The sequence below is a fragment of the Carcharhinus amblyrhynchos genome, chromosome 18 (genome assembly GCF_965287045.1).
Source record: "Carcharhinus amblyrhynchos chromosome 18, sCarAmb.v2.hapA, whole genome shotgun sequence".
NCBI classification, from domain to species: Eukaryota; Metazoa; Chordata; class Chondrichthyes; order Carcharhiniformes; family Carcharhinidae; genus Carcharhinus; species Carcharhinus amblyrhynchos.
In genome coordinates, this window is record NC_137341.1 from 36,344,939 (window position 1) to 36,354,059 (window position 9,121).

General features: G+C 43.7%; 1 pseudogene; it reads left to right on the forward strand.

The window, feature by feature from the left end:
* Positions 1-2,349: 2,349 nt before the first annotated feature.
* LOC145355208 (U2 spliceosomal RNA) lies at positions 2,350-2,455 on the forward strand (annotated as a pseudogene).
* Positions 2,456-9,121: the final 6,666 nt, after the last annotated feature.

Genomic DNA, 9,121 nt, shown 5'->3' on the forward strand with positions numbered 1-9,121 from the left:
CTTTGGTAGGACTAATGGTAGGAAGGATTATTACTTACGGGGCGAAAAACTGCAGCAGGCGACGGTGCAGAGGGACCTCGGGGTCCTTGTGCATGAGTCGCAAAAACCCAGCCTGCAGGTGCAGCAGGTGGTCAGGAAGGCAAATGGGATGCTGGCCTTCATAGCGAGGGGGATTGAATATAAAAGTAAGGAGGTCTTGCTGCAGCTGTATAGGGCACTGGTGAGGCCGCAGCTGGAGTACTGTGTGCAGTTTTGGGCGCCGTACTTACGCAAGGATATTTTGGCCTTGGAGGGAGTGCAGAGGATGTTTACTAGGCTGATGCCGGAGTTGAGGGGGTTGAGCTATGAGGAGAGGCTGAATAAATTAGGCTTGTACTCGTTAGAGTTTAGAAGAATGAGGGGAGATCTCATTGAGACGTATAGGATGATGAATGGGATGGATAGGATAGAGGTGGAGAGACTCTTCACGCTCAGAAAGGACAGTAGGACTAGGGGGCACGCCTCAAGATAAAGGAGGGGCGGTTTAGAACGGAGTTGAGGAAGAACTTCTTCACTCAAAGGGTGGTGAATCTCTGGAATTCTCTGCCCGTTGAAGTGGTGGAGGCTACCTCGCTAAATATTTTTAAGACGCGGGTTGATGGGTTTTTGATAAGAGAGGGGATTAAAGGTTATGGGGAGAGGGCGGGAATGTGGAACTGAGCCACGACAGATCAGCCATGATCTTATTGAATGGCGGGGCAGGCTCGAAGGGCTAGATGGCCTACTCCTGCTCCTATTTCTTATGTTCTTATGTTCTTATAACTAATGTGAGGATACGTGCTTGTATGTGTGGCAGAGGCTTGGTTCTGTGAATAACTGTGTGTATGGGCATGTGTTTGTATGGGCATGTGTGTGTGTGTATGGGGGTGTGTGTGTGTGTGTGTGTGTGTAGGTAGGTGTGACTGTGTGACAATGTGGGTATATAGATGTGTACGAGTGAATGTGACAATGCATACGATTGCATGTGAGACTGTGTTGGTGTGAGTATGTGAATGTTGGTGTGTGTAGTTGGTGAAGAGATGAATTTACAATGTAACATACTGAATCTAGGTACAAGTCCCTAACTGGGGGTTGGGGGTTTGGGGTGGGGGGGAGGTAGTGATGGTGGTGGCAGTGCCAGGCTGATGCACTGGGCATCCAGTTGGAGGCTGATAGGCTCAGTCTAATCCCTCTAACCTGCACATCTTTGGGGCACCCAGAGGAAACCCACACAGACATGGGGAGAAACTGCAAACTCCACACAGACAAGAATTGAACTTGGGTCCCTGGTGCTCTGAGGCAGCAGTGCTAACCACTATGCCACCATGCCAACCTGTTACTTAACTGTTGGGCTTGTTGGAGCGGTGGGAAGGGGTCAGTTGTTGTCAGGTGGCCAGCACCTAATTGAGAGACGCAGCCTCGGGAAGGGTGGCCGATGCTGAAAGCTCCCCTGTGACCACAACCCCGCAATCCCCTACTGCCTCCACTCTTCAGTGGCCTGGGTCTCTTCTTGATCTGGATTTTTGGTGGGTGCATTGCTGGCAGCTCCCACTATTCCTGCTGGTGCTACTTCCAGCATTGGCCTCTGATTAGTGGGCAGCTCATCTGCCCCTGGGGATCACCCCTGGGGATGATGTGCTGTCCGCCACTCTGTGGTGGGTCCTCCTTCCCAAGAATGGAGGTGACACAGGCTCTGAATGACTATCCAACAGAACCCCATCACCTCCTAATACTGTCCAACGTATGTTGGGAGTTTTGTGGGATGTGTGTGTGATTATGGTGGGTTTTCTCAGACTAACCTCTTGATTTGACAGTCCTCTCTCTGTTTGCTATTTTATTGGAGGTGTGAGCTTCTTTAACACTTGTGCCAAAATAGCATATCAGAATATTAACACAAGCCCATGGGCACATCAACATTCTAAAAGTTGGAATTTCATGCTATTTGTAATTGTCATGATGTAGGTATGCCGGCGTTGGACTGGTGTAAACTCAGTAAAAAGTCTGACAACACCAGGTTTTAGTCCAACCGATTTAATTGATAATAGACTCACAAGCTTTCGGGGTTAGTCCCTTCGTCAGGTGAATGGAGAGTTCTGGCCTCAGACAGAGCATATAAAGCACAGACAGCTTAGAGATTACTGATAATTGTGCCAGCAGAGGGCAGTTGACTCCGCCAGAAGATACCACACCGCAACTAAACAGTTTGCTGTGTGACACTGATATTGCCACTCAATTAATGTGGTAATGTCCTGCCTTTTGCCACTTCCTTGTTCCTTTACCTGGGCTATAGCCTTTATACACCTCACCCCCTTTGTGTAAGTAACTGTTTGCTTATCTTCTCGGCCTTTTGGCTAAGATCAAGTTTAGTATCTGGTCCCACGCTTGATAGAAGTCAATCAAGATAGACACTGCAATGAAGTTACTGTGAAAAGCCTCCGGTCGCCATACTCTGGCAGCGGTTCGGGTACACTGAGGGAGAATTTAGCATGGCCAATGCACCTAACCAGCACATTTTTCAGACTGTGGGAGGAAACTGGAGCACCCGGAGGAAACCCATGCAGACACAGGGAAAACATGCAGACTTCGCACAGACAGTGACCCAAGCCAGGAAACAAACCCAGGTCCCTGGCACTGTGAGGCAGCAATGCTAACTACTGTGCCGCAATGCCAGGAATGAGTTATAGGATTTCAACCTTGCAGTGAAGGTGTGATGACAACCTTCCCAGCAAATACTGCTGTCTTCAACCCTCACCTGCAGGTCAAATGGCACGGTCTTCCAATCTGACTGATTCTTTTTGCTGATGAATTTAGTCTATTAAAACGAAAGAATTAAAGAGATGAGAAGCAAAGTAACTTCTTCACATTTAAACCTGCCACTCTGCAACGAGGAGCGCCCACATGTTTTGGAAACTGTCTGAAAAGTAAAACTTTTCATCTAAATATAATGTTCTGCGGACCCGGGTTTGAATCCCGACACAGTAGATGGTGGAATTTGAATTTAGTAAAAAAAATCTAGAATTAAAAACTTACTGATGAACATGAAACCATTGTTGATTGTCAGAAAAACCCATCCAATTCACTAATGTCCTTTAGAGAAGGTAATCTGCCATCCTTACTTGATCTGCCCTGTATGTGACTCCAGAGCCACAGCAGTGTGGTTGACTCTCATAGAGTCATAGATGTTTACAGCATGGAAACAGGCTCTTCATCCCAACTTGTCCGTGTCACCCTTTTTTTAACAACTAAGCTAGTCCCAATTGCCCGCATTTGGCCCATATCCCTCTATATCCATCATACCCATGTAACTATCTAAATGCTTTTTAAAAGATAAAATTGTACCTGCCTCTACTGCTACCTCTGGCAGCTTGTTCCAGACACTCACCACCCTCTGTCTGAAAAAACTGCCCCTCTGGACACTTCTGTATCTCTCCCCTCTCACCTTAAACCTATGCCTTCTAGTTTTAGACTCCCCTATCTTTGGGAAAAGATATTGACTGTTTAGCTGATCAGTGTCCCTCATTATTTTATAGACCTCTGTAAGATCATCCCTCAGCCTCCTACGTTCCAGAGAAAAAAAGTCCCAGTCTATCCAGCCTCTCCTTATAACCCAATCCTGGTAACATCCTAGTAAATCTGTTTTGCACTCTTTCTAGATTAATAATATCTTTTCTATAATACAGTGACCAGAATTGCACACAGTATTCCAAGTGTGGCCTTACCAATGTCTTGTACAACTTCAACAAGACATCCCAACTCCTGTATTCAATGTTCTGACCGATGAAACCAAGCATGCCGAATGCCTTCTTCACCACTCTGTCCACTTGTGACTCCACTTTCAAGGAGCTATGAACATGTATCCCTAGATCTCTTTGTTCTGTAACTCTCCCCAACGCCCTACCATTAACTGACCTGTTTCAATCTACCAAAATGCATCATATCGCATTTGTCTAAATTAAACTCCATCTGCCATTCGTCAGCCCACTGACTCAATTGATCAAGACCCTGTTGCAATTGGAGATAACTTTCTTCATTGTCCACTATGCCACCAATCTTATTGTCAACTGCAAACTTACTAACCATGCCTCCTATATTCTCATCCAAGTCTTTAATATAAATGACAGATAACAGTGGCCCAGCACTGATCCCTGAGGAACACCGCTGGTCACAGGCCTCCAGTTTGAAAAACAATTCTCTACAACCACCTTCTGTCAGGAAGACAGTGTGAGGATTTCTCTTGCAATTTTTTCTTGATCTATAATTTAGATCAGCCATTATACACAGACTTAACTTTAAAACTGCAAGCAAGTTAAGAAGCCTCCCCAGTTAACTAGAAACTACCTGGCAGTGGTAGTTATGTGTCAATCAACTGAAAGTGAATAAGTGTAATTGTAACAGGAAGCTGATTTAACATTTGCAACTTGGTGTGAGCCATCTGCTCTCTATAAAAGAAGACAAGTCTTACAGTGCACAGAGTGAGCTGGGAACAGAGTGCTTTGAGGTACAAGTGCTTACTTGGGAATTTGGCATAGAGTGGAAAGGAAGAGCTGCTTTTTATACCTTTTTCAGCCTCCAATAGTTACTGGGTGTTCAAAGGCATTAATTAGATGAATAGGTGGGTGATTGGTTAATGATTTTTAAGATTTTATACTTCTAAATGGGGCAGTAGTTTAAACTGGTCGTGGAGAGATGCAAATATTTCATTAAATTTATAACTTAACTAGTTAAACTACTTTATATAACTCCAGATACCATTTTGGTGATATTCCTAAACTTCAAACCTAAGCAATCAAATAATACACAATAAGGATGACAGGGCAGGTGATGTATTGCATTCATAGCACAGTGGGTGCTGGTGGACACCAATATGGTCTACGTTGATCATTTTTGTAGGAAGTGTGCATAGCTCAAGGAACTTGGGCACTGTGTTGATGAACTGGAGTCCAACCTTTGGACCGTCTGATGCATCTGGAGGAGGAAAGTTACCTTGACAGTTTGTTCCAGAAGGTAATCACAACCCTTAGGCTAGGTATTTCTGTTTTGGTCTATGTTCAGAGACAGGTGACTGCGAGTAGGGCACTTAGAGGGACCCAGAGGTAGCAATGGAGGAACACTAGCCTGCGCAATTGTCTAGCAGCTTTGATGTTCTGGCAGCCTGTGTGGACAAGGCCAAGAATTGAAGGGAGGATAAGCAAACTAACTATGGATCCATTCAAGTGAGGGGGGTGCTTGAAAGAATGCAGGATTGTGGTAGTGAATAGTACAGTTAGGGGGATAGACACTGTTCGTTGCAATCCAGTCCGTGAGTCCCAAGGGCTATATAGCCTGTCCCATGCCAGTGTTCAGGACCTCACCTCTGAGCTGAGAGGAAGTGGGAGTGGGAGGAGAATGATCCAGTTGTCATGGTCCATGTGGAAATCAATTACATAGGTAGGATTAAGAAAGAGATTCTATTGAGGGGGTATGAGCAGTTTGGAGCTAAATTAGCAAGTAGAACCCCAAAGATAATAACCTCTGGATTACAAACTGAATCACATGCAAATTGGCCTCAGGTAAATAAGATCAGAGAGTTGAATGTATGGCACAAAGATTGGTGTGAGATAAATGGGTTTTGATTTGTGGGGCACAGACACTGATACTGGGTAAAGAGGGAGCTGTACTGTTGGGGTGGCTTTCACCTGAACCATGCTGGGGCCAGTATCTCGGTGAGTCATATGACTGGGGCTTGCGAGTGCTTTAAACCAAATAGCAGAGGGGAGGATTCATGTGAGGGAGATTTGGAAGTTTAAAGAGAAAGGACAAGGCTTTAATGCAGGGTTGTGATCTGAACATATTAACAGACAGATTATGAGCAGGAGTAGGCCTTTTGACCCCTGGGACCTGCTCAGCCACCCAGTAAGATCATGACAGATCTGATTGCGGCCTCAACTCTTTCCACCCCATATAACCCTTGACTTCCTTGTCAATTGCAAATCTAGTTTAAAAATATTCAATTACCCAGCCATTGCTGTTCTCCGGGAAGAAAACTCCACAGATTAACAACCCTCATGGAAAACAAAATTCTCCCGGTACAGAGGCTCAGTGGTTAGCACTGCTGCCTCAGAGTGCCAGGGACTGGGTTCAATTCCAGCCTTGGGTTACCGTCTGGGTGGAGTTTGCACATTCTCTCCGTGTCCACATGGGTTTCCTCCAGGTGCTCTGGTTTTCTCCCACAGTCCAAAGATGTGCAGGTTAGGTGGATTGTCCTTGGTAAATTGTCCCTCAGTGTCCCAAGATGTTTAGATTGGATAGATTAGCCACAGTAAAGCGCAGTGGTATAGGGATAGGCAGGGGTGGGACTGGTAAAGGTGCTCTGTTGGAGAGTCAGTGCAGACTCGATGGGCCAAATGACCTCCTTCTTCACCGATACTGTTCCTCATCCCCATCTTAAATGGAAGACCCATTATTTTTAAACTGCGTCCCTCTGTTCTAGACTCTCCTATTAGGGTAATTATCCTCTCAGCATTCACCCTATCAAACCCCCCTTAGAATCTATATATTTCAATAAGATTACTTCTCACTCCTCTAAACTCCATTAGATATAGACCAGCCCAACGTATTGTCATTTCCTCATAAGATGATTCCCCCCATCCTAGGAATATTGTTAATGGCAAGCAGAGTGTGACAACAAGAGACAGAGCATACAAGCTTGATAGTGCCATTAGAGGGGGAAAAAATGGCTTTAAGCTAACAAAAGGGAAGGATAGTTTGGGTGAAAAGAGATGAAGAAGTGCAAAGGTAAAAGTTGAGGCAATAGTAAAGAATACAAGCTGAGTGGGACAGGAAAAGGCAGACAGTTTATTAGCAACAGTGCATCAGAGAATAAGGTCCTCACATGGGATTGTTGAAAAGAAAGATGAAGTCCCCTGATATGAATATGCAAGGCATGCGCAAAAAGATAAATGAATTAGAAGTGCCAATAGAGACAAATGGTTTAGATCTCATCATGGTTATGTGGTGACCAAGGTTGGGAAATTAGTCTCTGATTTGATTTGATTTATTATTATCACATGTATTAACATACAGTGAAAAGTATTGTTTCTTGCGCGCTATACGGCCAAAACTTACCATTCATAGAGAAGGAAATGAGACAATAAGAACATAAGAAATAGGAGCAGGAGTAGGCCATCTAGCCCTTCGAGCCTGCCCCGCCATTCAATAAGATCATGGCTGATCTGAAGTGGATCAGTTCCATTTCCTGTTCTCTCCCCATAACCCTTAATTCCCTTGTCTGTCAAAAACCTATCTACCCGTGACTTAAATATATTTAGTGAGGTAGCCTCCACCACTTCAACAGGCAGAGAATTCCAGAGATTCACCACCCTTTGAGTGAAGAAGTTCCTCCTCAACTCCGATCTAAACTGCGCCCCTCTTATCTTGAGGCTGTGCCCTCTAGTCCTGCTATCCTTTCTAATGCACAATGTCGTGTTACAATCATAGTTAGGATGTAGAGAAAGATCAACTTAATGCAAAGTGAGTCTATTCAAAAGTCTGACAGCAGCAAGGAAGAAGCTGTTCTTGAGTCGGTTGGTATGTGACCTCAGACTTTTGTATCTTCTTCTGACAGAAGAAGGCAGAAGAGAGAATGTCCGGGGTCCTTAATTATGCTGGCTGCTTTTCCAAGGCAGTGGGAAAAGTAGACAGAGTCAATAGATGGGAGGCTGGATTGGGCTACATTCACGACCTTTTGTAGTTCCTTGCAGTCTTGGGCGGAATCTTCCAGGGTATAGAACATTTCCAAAAGAATGGAAAAGGTGGGGGAGTATCCCTAAGAATAAAGGATGATTATAAGGATATTAACGAGAAAGGGTCTTAGCTCTAAAAGTCAGGAAATAGTATCAGTTTGAATGAAAGTTAGGAATAGCAAAGGTTAGGAAACACTGGTGGGTATAGTTATAGGCCCCCTAACAGTAGATATGTTGCTGGACAGAGCATTAAACAACAAATTATTTGAGCTCTTAACAAAGGTGAAGTTATAGCTGAGGGGGACTTTAATCTTCATTGAGACTTGACCAATCAAATTGGCAAAAGTGGTCTGGAAGATGAGTTTGTAGAATGATTTCATGACAAATTTCTGAAGAAATATGTTGTGGAACTAACTAAGGTTGAAATATTTTAGATTTCGTATTGTGTCGTGCAGCAGGGTTAATTAACAATATCATCGTAAAAGATAACAATACAACTGAATTCTACACTGAAGTTTGAAAATGACGACATATTCTGATTACAAACAGGAACATTAAACAAAGCCAGTGACTCAGTTCTGAGGGGAGAGCTGGCTATGGTTAATTGGGAAAATAGGTTTAAAGGTATGGCAATAAATAAACATTTAAAGAAACAATTAGAAATGTTTGACAAAAAAGCATTTAATTGAAAAGCAAAAACTTGGAGGAATATCCATCGGTGTAAATGCTGATGTTCAGAGCGAGCTAGGTATACTAGCATGTAGGTACAGCAAGCAATTAGAAAAGCAAATGACCTGTTGGCCTTTATTGCAAGAAGATTTAAGTACAAGAGTAAGGACGTCTTGCTACAATTCAATGGATTTTGGTGAAACCTGGAATACTGTGTGCAGTCTTGGTCTCCACGTTTAAGGCAGGAGATGTATTAAGTACATTGGATTGCAGCGGTTCACAAAGGTGGCTATCTTTTTCAAGGGCAATTAAGGATGGCAAGAATTTTTTTTTATTCGTTCATGGGATGCAGGTATCGCTGGCGAGACCAGCATTTATTGCCCATCCGAAATGACCCTTGAGAGGGTGGAGATGAGCTGCCTTCTTAAACTATTGCAGTTGTAGGAACACTCAAAGGGCTGTTGCTGGCCTTGTCAGCAATACCTGCATCCCATCAATGAATAATAATAAAGAAACAATATGATATTTTAAATACTTTTAATCTCAGAAGAGTTAGATGAATAGCAGAGTTAACCAATTCTATTACTTGACAATCACCATTCTGAAGTGAGTATTTCACAAGTTTATTTGAGCTATTTCATTTTCTGTTGCCATTTAGCTGGTTTTATAAAGGGAATAATTCCATCACTTTAGAGTCTATGTGACACTCCTGT